Source organism: Oryzias latipes, chromosome 13 (assembly GCF_053564925.1).
Source record: "Oryzias latipes strain Hd-rR chromosome 13, Olatipes_Hd-rR_3.1".
In the NCBI taxonomy this organism is placed as follows: domain Eukaryota; kingdom Metazoa; phylum Chordata; class Actinopteri; order Beloniformes; family Adrianichthyidae; genus Oryzias; species Oryzias latipes.
In genome coordinates this window covers 34,769,552-34,782,631 of record NC_136249.1, presented here as the reverse complement: position 1 = coordinate 34,782,631, position 13,080 = coordinate 34,769,552, and the positions used below count along the sequence as shown (strand labels likewise).

General features: G+C 40.9%; 1 protein-coding gene across 6 annotated transcripts in view; it reads right to left on the bottom strand.

The window, feature by feature from the left end:
* Nucleotides 1-13,080, bottom strand: part of si:cabz01090165.1 (leucine-rich repeat and fibronectin type III domain-containing protein 1-like protein) — a 275,238-nt gene that overhangs the window by 104,591 nt on the left and 157,567 nt on the right. The gene's annotated exons all lie outside the window — the stretch shown is intronic.

The following is a 13,080-nucleotide window of genomic DNA, read 5'->3' as shown; positions in this document are numbered from 1 at the left end:
TTTGTAATGTTTGGATGCTGGTGTGCTGCGGGATTTTTGTCAAGGAGAAAGTGTGGCTTGGCTCAAAAAAGGTTGAAAAACACTGACTTACAGTATGTCTCACGTGCACACCCTGTGCATGTGGGTTTGGATGCAGTTAGTAAGGAGCCAGTTCTCACACCTAACCTTACCTTAACGACTAGAGTGTGGAATAGGAGCACTTTAGGCCAGCATCACCCGTAAGCCACAAGTGCATGTAACTTCCAGTATCCTTATGAATACTTCACATTACAGTTACCACACATAGAGTTATGGTACTTTCCATCCTTCTGTTTTCCCTTAAGGTGGCCACACGAGCCTCAAAGAAGCTTAAAGATGCAGCTGCTCCTCTCTGACCCTTCATGGACTCGGACGACCCAAAAATCTGCAGCAGTGGTATGGGTCAACCGCTGTACCAATGTACATGACTAAGATTTGAACACCATGTTTGTCCTGCCGACCTGCGATTTACAGTGTTGGTCTCGCACTGGACAAAGATTCCTGTAAAAAACTGCAACAACCCGCATTAAAACTATTTTATGAGTATTGTAGATAATTGTTTAACAATTGTGTGCATTCCTTCAACATGTCAACTCAATTTTTGCGTTGTGTAACACTTGGATGGCGTTGAGCCTAAACGATTCTTGTTGCTTTCGTTCAAGTTCCACCACATAACTTTAAGAGATGAATTTGCTCCTTTTCTCTGCAAATATGGCATATATTTAGCAATTTATTTGTCTCCTTGAAGCTGGAATCTGTCATCAACAGAGTGAACCCTCCGATCAGCAAAACCTCCCAAAAGCTTGAACTTCCCAGCATGCCGAGGGTATCTGCTGCAGTGTGGCATTACTTCCTTGCAATTCTTCTTTCTGCTGGAGCCCAGATGAAGACAGAGCCCAAATCAAATACGCACCGTCCCCCGGGCGAGGAGAGTGGAACTGGCACTGTTAGATTAGATGTAGCTGTGTCAATAATACAGCAGTCACATTGGCAGGCGGCAGGAAAATCCATCTGCTCGCCCACTGTGGGCGATAACGACAGTTGATGAAAAATTACGGAGGCTGAGATATATTTATAAAGCTTCTCCATAAATCAGATGTGAAAAAAAAAAAAGTAGTTGAACTCAATAACCTGACACATCTCCAACTGCGTCACACCCACAACCAAAACAGCCAAACATCTGCAGAGATAACAGTCAAAGCAGCAACACACACTTAACACAAACATGTAATCACACCAAGACCTGCAATCCAGAGACGCAAAACGAAATGAGAAAAAAAGTGGGATCAATTCAGAAAAAAACCCAAACAAATTGGAAGCAGAGGAAACAGAAATCGACTGACTATAGTGGTCATCGTGTATCAGGCAGCAGAGAACAGCAGGCCGCACACGGAAAGCATTCATTTCAGACAATAACGCCTCAAAGGAATGAGCTCTGGGTAAAAAAGATGAAGACAAAGGAGGGAAAGAAAGACGTCGCAGTAGAAGCAACCGGAGAGAATCACACAAATACTAGAACACGGCGCTCTTTTCTGATCATTCCAACTGAATTCTTCTCCATGTCTTTGCTCTGACTCACAGAAAAACCCTAAATCTGAAAAACAAAAGCACGTGTAAATATTTGTATAAAGTAAACATGGACACAGTCATATGGGGGGGACTTAAGTGTGACAAATGTTTGGCAGATGGATGCACTGCTGGTCACATGATTCCCTCAGAAAACATCTGCTGGGCAAAGAGAGGGAATCTATCTCTGCATTCGTCTGTGTTTTAATCAGGCATCTCTGCAGACACCTCCAGGCCTGGACTCCTCTGACGGCATGTAGCTAAACCAACACCACAGAGACCAACGAGCCAAGCCTTTGACCTATAGCTTTTGGATTTGAAATAATTTGAAATAATAATCTGTTTATTTTTAGCGTTTTTATCAAAGCCTTTTCAAATGAGAGTCAATGCAGAGAACTGAAGACAAGAGAAAAAGCAGCTGCAAGAAACTTCAACAGCTTCAGAAATCACATGAAACCATATAAAAAAAAAAAAAAAAAAAGAAATCACATGAAACCATATAAAAAAAAAAAAAAAAAAAAAAGAAATCACATGAAACCATCATTTCAGTTTCTGGACAGTTTTTTCTTCCTAATTTCCTAATTATTTTTGCTGTTTCATATGAATTTTGCAATAATAAAAATATTAAAACCATGGCAGTGAAATAATGCAGTTATGGACTCTCAAAAATGTAAACAACACAACAGGATTTATGCAGAAGCCAAAGACAAATGTGTATCTTTTCTTCAAAAGTAATTATTTTATGTTTTTAATCAGGGCTGATTTTCTTCTGGATTCATTTATGCAAAACATTTCTCTAAAAGAACCTTAAATGAATTCTAATGAATTCTCTTCTCCAGTGGACTCAACACTGCTCACATGGTTTCCACGGATCAAGAAAAGGTTTATACGACCAAAAGGGGGAAAACACCCAAAAAAACTTAGGAGACAAAAGACCAGCAAAGGAGGCCGACAGGTGAGGAGTTTACACTTAACATTAAAAGAAACACCAACAGAAATACTACCGAGTTAAAATTTTAGTAAATGTAACATATGCAATTATGTAAAGTGTGAGGATATGAGGATGAATGATTGAAAACTAAGAAAACAAGGATCCAAGGACACAATACTGCAGAAATGCAAATTTATCTTAATGGAATGGTTATATATTAAAAAAAAACAACAACAATGTGAGATTATCTTCTGAGTAACTGATGGGATAACACTTTCTAAAATGTTAAAATCTATTATAAAAACTTATAAGTAATTAAAAAAAAGTTATTTCTGTAAAAATACATTTGAGACTTAATTTATACCAAAGAAAGGTGAAAAGGATAAAGACTCAAACATCATAGCTGCCAAAACAGCAGATAAAAGTCCAGAAATTTTGGATTAAATGTTGGATCAGGAAATGGTTTCTCAGAGTTCACACTAGGAAATGTGAAGTAAAACAGATGCACCAAAAAAAAAGGGCAGAAAACCCACAAAAGCCAACAAGTCAAACAAAAGCAACCAAATACAAAATAACTGGATCAAAGTTGCAAGAGTCTCACGGGACCAACAGCTTCATCTTTTTATCTATTTTCACTTGTCTTTAAATTAAATCAAACAGCCTTTCACACAGGAGGACCTGCTTTGAATCCAGGTTTAAAGGGAAAACATAACGCTGAAGGATTTGTGGGCTGGCCCTGCAGAGTCATCATCAGGATGAAGCATCAGGTTTGTTCTGCCAAAGCAGCAACAGGCCACTGCAGTGTGGAGGGTTAGTTCACTGATCACTCTCTAACATTTCTGCTTCCTATCTGTATTGATAAATGGAAAAGAACGAAAGAAACGACCCAGAGGCAAACCTTCATCTCTCTAAAATCTGTCCAGACACCACAAACATGCAGGACAGACAAACAAACGGGGGACAGCAAACGATTCACTTTCATCTGAACTCAGTTCACCTGTGGGTTTTCCCTTCATCCTTTTTGCTGGCTAAAGTGAGGTGAGAGGGGGAGGCGGACATAAAAACAGGACCTAAGGTCATATTTCAAAGTCTGGTTTGTCCATCAGAGTGGAAAAGTGCAGTTCCTCCTCCTCCTCCTCCTCTTTACTGCTGCTGGACTTTTATAGCAGCCGTGACTGAAAAAGCAGAGGAGTCAATGAAAGGAGCCCCATAAATGAGACAGTCGTCGTCTAAATGTCAGCTCTTTTTAGGAGAGTGGGGTTTTATGAGGCTGTGGTCACTTTACCGGAACCATCAGAACGTGTGAAGAAGATGAAGAGCACACCAAACCACATGGATGTTTGTGTGTGAGTCATAAACAGCTCAGCCCCCTTCAAGTTATTAGCAATGAAAAGGAAGTGGGCATGAAGTCCGTCTGACACGAGAACCTCTGAAGGAAAGAAAAACTCCAATAATGTCACTTTAAGGCGTGTCACACAGCCACTTCGTACATTTTGCACATATGGCACGGATGAAAATTGGTCATACGTGAATAAACGTGTGGTCTTTACGTGAAATTTTCACAAATGTTTCACGAACACACCACGCAAAGAACACATAAACCAATGTAGAACATGAATTAATTATAATTATTATTATCACGTAATTAATATATGAAATTCATTAGTGATTTGTGCGTCAATTACATCATTTGAACTTGATATGTGCGACACGACATATACGTGACATAAAAGTTATACATCTGTGATGTATCCCTGAAAATTCAGTTGGACATATGTGGAACAGACGTGGAAAGCCTCAAATTTGTGTATGCATCTCACAAAAATCAGGCACAATTGTGTAAGACTTAAGTAGTAATTGCATATAAACCACTTAAAATACGCGTAAACGGCATAATCTCAACAAATCAAAAATCGTGAAAATTGAATTTACACAAAGACCCGTCGGCAGAAACCTTCGATGGACATCTGAGCACATCGACGAACACAAGAAACACCAATAAATTATGTTTATCACGCATGGACCACAGAAGACTGACATTTCATCCATGGAAAAAGCACATCCATATATGCTGGAGTTCAACAGGTTCTTTAACCAATCGCTGCTGACTTTGCAGAATTGGTCTGCAAGCACAACTCGTAATACATTTGACCAAAATGTATTTCTGTTTTAAACTCAAGCTCTAACCTCCGTTAAGTCACATCATCATGTGTGGATTACAGCATCACATCTGCAGGCCTTCACATTTTATTTAAAAGATGAATTAATTTATGGAAACAGCTGTGAAAGCAACAAATCTAAAAGTAAGAATAAATACAAAAAAAACTCTTACTGGCGATTTCATCACACCCTTAAGAAATGCATGCAATAAAAGCAAATCAAAGAAAAAAGTTCCATCTAAATAGAGAACAAGACAGAATAAAAATGATAAACAGGTTGCAAGAAAAGAATCAGAGCTGCATCCCGGACAAACCCCCAGCAGACACGCAAACGTGAAAGGAGAATTTAAACATGCCAACAATTAGTCATGAGCTGGAGGTTTTGGACCTCCGGGTGACGAAAACTTCATAAACAACAACTTTACTGACAGCAAAAACACAAACGCAGTTTGGGTTCTGTCTTCAGTTGACTTCAAACGAACATTTTTGATTGTTTTGTTGATTGTGTGACTGTTTTGGAATTTCAATCCAAAATAAAAGAGTTTAAAAGTCATTTTTTTGTCATGAAAACAACTTAACTTTTGTTTCTGATTAAAAAACAACAACAATCAAATAAATGAGAACTGATACTGTAGACCTTTACATAAAACACACACTGAATATGCTCAATAGTCAATAATAATAGTAAATGATTGTCATGTTTCATGTGTTTTTGACAAAAATATTAACACGTGAACAATGTCTGTTTTGCTGCAAAAATGCAGAAATTAATAAAATGTGTTTTTGTTTTTTTAATTACATCCCAGTTCTGCGTTCTGGCTGTATGAATTGATTGTCCACTGATCTTAAAGGTGCATAAATCCAACCTGAGAGAAAATCCTAAAGAAACATGAAGACTAAAAAAGAACCATTTTCCTCCTCTGGTTTGAGTCCATAGATGCTTAAAAACCACAGAGATAGAAGGTCGGTGAATGAACCTCCTTATTTGGATACTTTTTTGAATCCTGATGATGAAAACATGGAAACAAAACCAACCTGCGATGAACACGCCTGACGTATCTGTGCCTGCGTTCACGCGATGCCACAGCATTAGTGCTTGGGTTTGGGGTTAAGTCCTCCAATGATTCTGTTGTGGAGAACCCATCGCACACACTGAGCAGTAAAATGCGCTTAGAACCACACTATTAAAGATTCATAAGTAACTATTGCTTCTTTAAAAGAAACTAGAGAACCATAGGAATCCAAATCTAATAGATTTCCCTGTAGCTTCATCTACCTGAAAATGGTTGGCATCCTCTTCTTCAGAACTTTGACAGCCAACCTTCCAACACTAAAACCCATGAAAACTCCTTTAATTCTGTTCCTTTCAAGTCCTGGTTTGTTTTGGATCACAGACCACAGAGCTCCAGCTGCATCACCAGGTTAGGTGATCCGGTTTGGGGTTTAATGGGTCTAAACGAAGTGCAACAACCACGTCTCTCAACCCACTCTTCCACCAGGTCGGAATCACTCCTTTTTTGGGTCAAATGCTGAGAGTCGGCAGCTTTTTAGGTGCTACTTTCCAATTGGAATTCAATGCCTTATAAGGCTGTTTGTATGTTTTAAATTTAACATGAAAGCTGTGATCAAATGGAGGCCTGTTATTTTGATTGACTGGTGACAGTTGAATCTTTAGCTGTCCATCAGCATTTCAAACAGTGTAACATCAATTAACTTGATTATTTTTCCCCTTGTTAATTGCAGTTTGATGATGTCATATTTACCCTGAATGGCGACCGCTGCAGAGCTAAATAAAAACATTTAAATGGAACCAAAACACACCCTTGGGTCATGTGACCACAGGGGTTCTCCATCTTCTCCATCATCTATTGCGTAAACCTATGTTGATGCAAACTGACCATAATGGTAAGACAGTGAAGGAAGACCAAACAGTCACACCCACACCACCGTGCTACATACACTTAGTATGGGCAGCCTTTGCATAAATTAGTCAATTCCAAAAGCATGCGTCTGTTTACTATTCTGGTAAAGCAGAAAGTTGTTTCTACTCTCTCGTAGCTTTATTTTGAAAATACTTTTTGTCTGTATAGTTTTGGATTTAGGACACACTGTGCTTGAGGCGTGGCTTTTGGATTTCCTGCTTTTCTCTTTCGTTTTCTCCACGGTTAGTTGGGATTTCTTGATCGTCAGCCGACTGGTTTTTGCTTTTGTTCTTGTTTTTGTCGTCTCCTTCATCGTCGAATGAGATCTGAAAGTGACTGTGGTGCCAACTGTTCCTCTCTGCCATCAAGAGCAAATTCATGACGAACGACACCACTGAAGGCAGCATTCACAAGCAGCACTCAGCTGGAGCTTCCCGGGATCAGAACGCTTTCAGGCCTCACGCACTTGACTGCTCTAACATCTAGTTGTTTAGTGGAACTCATGATGCCGTTGTTTTAATCTGAGTTCAGCTCATTTGTGCTGCTGCTAGAAAAATACTCTGATGCTTGAAAGAGGACGAGGAGGAGGGAGGGTGAAGAGAGACTCATCAAAGATGGAGAGAAGAGGGCAATTACAGTGAGCTAAGTGGAGGGAAGGATGGGTGGGTGATGGATGTGAGGATGAAATGAAAAACTAAAACATGGCATGGAGAAGGGACAGCAGGGGAGGGATTGTGGGAATAATACTGGTCTGCTTGACTCAATGTTTTAACAGATGGCGCCCTCCTCCACCCACGCTCACACACATTTGTCTCCCGCACAAGCGCACACGCGTACGCCACGCTCACCAAAATAAGCAAACACACTCACACAGACGGAGAAAATGGGCTTCAGCTCAGGCCAAGATGGACGGAGTGTGTGTGTGTGTGTTTGTGTGTCAGAATGGGTTAGTTGTTGATCTGGAAGGCTGACGCTTCCCTGACTTCCTGTGTGCGCGCGTGTTTCCATGGCGGCTTGTTGTTTGTGTTTGAAGCCATTTTGGGTTTTTGCAGTTTCACCCTCTGTGGACCAAAGTCTGTAGATGCTCAACTTTAAACTGGGACTGCGTTTGTAACTTAGGATGCCTTTGCGGCATGAACTCCAACCACCTCAGCAATAGCGGGGTCGTGCACGTGTTGGCATACGGCGTGTCAGCGGGGCCGCATGCCCGGATCTGAATTCCTGTGAAAGAACTGGTGTCGCACAGGCCGGAATAATCCACAAAACCTGCTGCTTAAATTAAAAACACAATCATTTGTATCTTTATGCTATGCTAAGGAAATGACAAAAACAATCAGATTTAAGAGAATGTCATAACTTTGACTTAACAGAATAAAACTAGACTCTACATTAAATGCAAACCAAATGTCATTCAGATCTACAGAACATGCAGGAAAATTGTTCTTTTTTTCCTAATGTTAGGATATTTATTTTACTTCTTTTATTCTTCTGTTATTTATCTGGAGGTGAACTTGAGGGTTTCTTCCACCTCCCTGTAAGTTGAACTGCTGTGAATAATTTAAGTACTATAGTTTTATTCTCTCCTTTAGTTTTACGCCATGATGTTAAGGTCGTGTCACACAGCCACTACATTTATACATTAAGTGTATTTTTCACAAACAAAGTCTTTTGCGATCCATGCGTGTTATACGTCATTCATAAGTGTTACTGTTGTTCGTTATTCCTGGATGTTTGCAGATGTCCGTTGAGGGTTTCGACCTTAAGGGTCTTTACGAGAGTTTGGTGTTCAGAATTTTGGGTCGGTTGAGAATTACGCAGTTTACGTGTATTTGGTAGTTTAAACACTAATATGCAAATCTTACACAATTGTGGGTGGCGTGTGAGATGCATACGCAAATTTGTGTCTTTCCACAATCGGTCCATGTATGTCTAACAGATTTCCACGCATGTACCACTGATGTATAACATATATGGTGCACATATCATGTAAAGATGAGGTAATTAATGCGTGAATCACTCAGGAATTGCATAATAAAACGCTGCAAACACGGTATATGTTCTTGGTTGGTCCGTGGTTTTAACGTGGTTCATTCGTGATACATTCATCTTCTTTACCGTTTATTCCTTTTCGGTTGCCGGAGCCTATCCCGGCCACTTGGGCGTAGACAAGGGATGCCCTGGACTGGTCACCAGTCTGTCGCAGGGTAGATATCCTCAATCACACATCCATTCACTCTCACACTCACACCTATGGAGCATTTAGAGTTGCCAATCAACCTATGAAGCATGTTTTTGGATGGTGGGAGGAAGCCGGAGATCCCGGAGAAAACCCACGCATACACGGGGAGAACATGCAAACTCCTCACAGAAAGGTCCCCCATTGATGTTGTGTTTTTCATGTCCCCCAGCCGGGACTTGAACCGGGGGCCTTCTTGCTGTGAGGCAAGAGCGCTAACCACTGCGCCACCGTGCAGCCTGTGGCGCAGTGGAAACGGTGGCAATCATTCGTGATACATCTGTTAAAATTTCCAGTGCAGACTTTTCTCTCTTTTTCCACGTATATTCATGTATGATCAATTTTCATCCGTGCAATATGCACATAATGTACATACTGGCTGTAAATTATGCACACGCTAAATAAATACATAATCAAAACATGAATGGATGGATGATGAGGTTGATCCTTTTCTTTACCTGACAAAAACCAGCATTGATTGGTCAGGTTTCCTGTCTCAGTCTGCTGACTTGTTCCTTTTTTTGACCCTCACGGTGTCCCATCATGTCCACCTCATTGGAATCATTGGATTTTCTCCATTAACCATGAGTTTAAACACCATCGTGGTAAAAGTTTATTTATTCAACCTATTTCTGCTTCTGAAACGTCAACCCCTCACCTCCTGTCCCCAGTTTTCTCACACTTTCTGATTCATGAACTTGTCAGGAACAATGCTTGTGACATCTGGCAGGAAGTAGAAGGAAAAAAAACGGAGACAAAAAAGTTGACATTAACTGTTAGATTTGGTGGTAAAAAGAAAAAAAATGTTGAGTTTGTTATAAATGGAGGTTTTGTGCATCTTAGACACAAAAATGAACAGAATCTTTCTTGATGTCCCTCTTGCATTGCTGGATTCTATTTACGTCTTTAATGAATCGTACGTTTTCTAGATATTGGTTTGTAATTTGGTGCTTACCGCTGGATGGGAAAACGTGTCGGGATTAGCATCAAACGGTAAATCTGTGATTGAACAAAAAGAGCTTCTGTCTGAGAGAGAATTAGACACAGTGGGCCTGCATATCATCAGCTAATAATACATTCTGCAGAGCACAAGTGCTGGGATGCTGCAATCACAGGAACACTTCCACAGAAGCGTCCTCTTGCAGTCATAGTGGGAAAATAAGAGGAAGTGTGAGCCTTGGGGGGGGTGCTAAATTATGAGTGACAGAAACGGTGGGGTGTCGCAATCTACATCGCAGGCATGTCAACTCCATTTGGTCCTTGGATCCAAACCCTCTCTGCGTAAATAAACAAACATGGAGGGGATGATGGAGAGGGAGAGAAATGGATGAAATGATGCATTGTGACTGACAGAAGTGGAGGGGGGGGCAGCAGGTGGAAGGGGCGCCAACATCAGCACAGCGTTCTGTTGGAGCTTCACCCAACGTAAATGAGATGGGGGAGTGATGGCAGAAAGGGAGATGGGGGATGTGGCAGCAGGTGGGGGGTGATGTATTTGAAATGACAGCAGTGGTGGGACCAATCAGCATCACAGCAGACCAAATCCCCGTTAGCCCTTCTTCTGCTGCGTTACCACGTCCCTCCACCAGGTGGTGTCAAACATTTCTCATCAGGTGTGATTTCTTGACGCGGGGTGGGGGCTGGGGGTCGTTAAAGTGAGCAAGAATGCTGATCAAATGGCGACAAATATCAGAGCTGTCCATCTGAACAGTTCTGATCCAGATTCCAGCTCAGACCAGGAAAAACAAAGACGTTCGTGGACCCATTTGTCTGCAGGTGGAGGATAAGAAAGGGGCGGAGCAAGGAGCTTGTGGCCCCGCCCAGCGAATTTTCTACATCACAAATACGACCCTTTTTTAAACTGCATTTTTTCATCTGCTCCCGATTCAGAACGATTTGAAAACTCTGTAATGAAATTCCAGGCGGAATTTTTTTTATTTACGTCCTCCATCATCAGATAAATGCTACTTAAAATTAGGGGTCTTAAATTATCGTGTTAATCACAATTAATTAATTACACGCAACTTAGCGCGTTTTCCTTTTTGTTGCGTTAATCTCATTCATGCTTCCCTGTAAGTCCGCTCATGTCTCATAACGCACACTTCAAAAAATCATGATCTCGCTCATACAAAGATCATTTACTACAAAAACAATTTTTCTTCTGTTTCACTGAAAGCGGACTATTTAAAACGCGGTGCGTTGTCATGGTAACAGCTGCAGTGCCTGCAGGGCTCTCGCTCTTTCGTCTCTGAAGAACATGATTGTCATGAATCGTTAAAGCGTCATTTTGGAGGGAAAGTTCTCTTCACGCTTGTTTTTTTTTCCAGTTGATGAAGCTAAAGTTTGCTTCAAAGAAACAAACGTAAATAGTTCAATTCCTCCTCGTGTCTCATTTCCTCCTCTTGATGTTCTCTTCTGTCTCCTCTGGTTCATCCCAGAATTCAAAATTATTAAACTCAGCAACAGGTTTAAAAAAAAACAATAAAACAACAATATCGCTCATCTTTTTATACTGTTTGCTGTTGTGATATCTGTGGAATATGGCAGTCTCTGTCAATATGTACGATGGTATCAATAGGAGGTTTGTGGTCAATATTCTTTGGTGGATTTGCTCAGAAAATCGTTCATACTTTTTTTTGCGGTGGTAAATTAGAGCACAGTGGACCTGCTGTGTTTTTTTGACCTGACTTTTGTTTTCTTAAGTGTTCAAGTTAAAAAATAAATCCCCGTCGGTGGTGTAAAAGTAAGTGGTAGAAGTTTGTCAGAGTGAAAAACTTCATATAGCCATTTTTTCTATTGGATGTTTAATCTTTTACTGCAAGTTAATGTCATAAAATTACATGAAAATATCCAAAAATGAGGCTTTTTTTTTTAGGTCATACAATAACTGCGATAAAAACTAGATGAATTAGATGAATTAATTACAGGTCATGATTAATTAATCGCAAAGACATGAATCACGTGACGGCACTGGTTAAAAGCACAGTTTTCATCAGAGTGGCTTTTTAAACCTTTTGTTATCTTTTTCTCATCTCTCATCATCTTTTTCTCACAGAGTATTGGAAATTAAAAAGACTATTGATTATGTAAAGGAATCCCTGTCACGTATGTTAAGACATTCCTTTCATCTGATCATGTCAACCGTCTTCAGTTACAATCACAGGTTTCTTCTGCAGGTGATGTAAAGAAAAACTCATAACTTTCATTTGATTCTGTTTCAGTCCGTCCATCAATTTCAGACATTTGAACCTGGAACATGTTCAGAGTTGCAGAAAGGTCAGTCTATAAAAAAAATAACATCTCCAAGAAAAGACGGATAAGTGAAGCAGATCTCGGGAAACTTCTGTGGAAACCATGACTGAATACAGAATGTTATCATTTGTGTGGTAAAAATAATCTGCTGTCTGTTTCTGTTCATTTCTATGCTGATGACCCTCTGCTCAGATTCTCCATCATCTCTGCTTGGATAAATGAAAGAAAGCATCTTCATGTCTCACGGATGTCTGTCCTTCCTGCAGCCAAGCACCAATCACCTGGAGAGACCCTCATCCAGGTGCCTTTGACCCATTTCATGCCTCATTTTGAAGCTTTTTTGTAGTGTTGTTAAGGGTTAAACTTTTTTAAATAAACTGTATCCAGAACATATAAACTTTTTTTAAAAAATCTGGAAATGCAGAATTATACTTGAAAAAAGCCTAATTTGAATCATTTCAATAACTTTATTGGTCCGTAAGAGGTGAAATGTGAGTTCACCCTTTCCTCATTACAGCTTAAACCATCTCCTGCTGGCAGAAACGCCTCTGTTTTTATCTGAACCCCCAAGCAGAGAAAACTCCTCTGCCTCGGCTTTCCCCTGAAGCTCAGGCCTGGCCTGATGGAGCGTCCAGCACCGATCATCTCCTGCTCGGCAGCCCCCACACCGTCTCCACGCATTTCCCTCCACATCCTGTCAGCAGTTCCCGTTTGGAGGGTCCACACCTCCTGATGCTCCTGTCCCGTCTCGCCCACGCCGCCGTCAGCCCGCTCTCCATACATCATCATTCATGTCTACCAGCTGCTCGTCCCTCCCACCTCCAGCTCATCGCTGAAATTGACCTCGCTTGATGCTGACCACCGGATGTCACTTTTGCGGCTGTCATGGAAGGCGGATGGCTGCGGCGTGAGACCTCTGCAGGCGGGACTAACGATGGGTTTCTGTGACACGCCAGACGTGTCGGTGACAGGACGCGCGTCCTTCAGGCGTCCAAC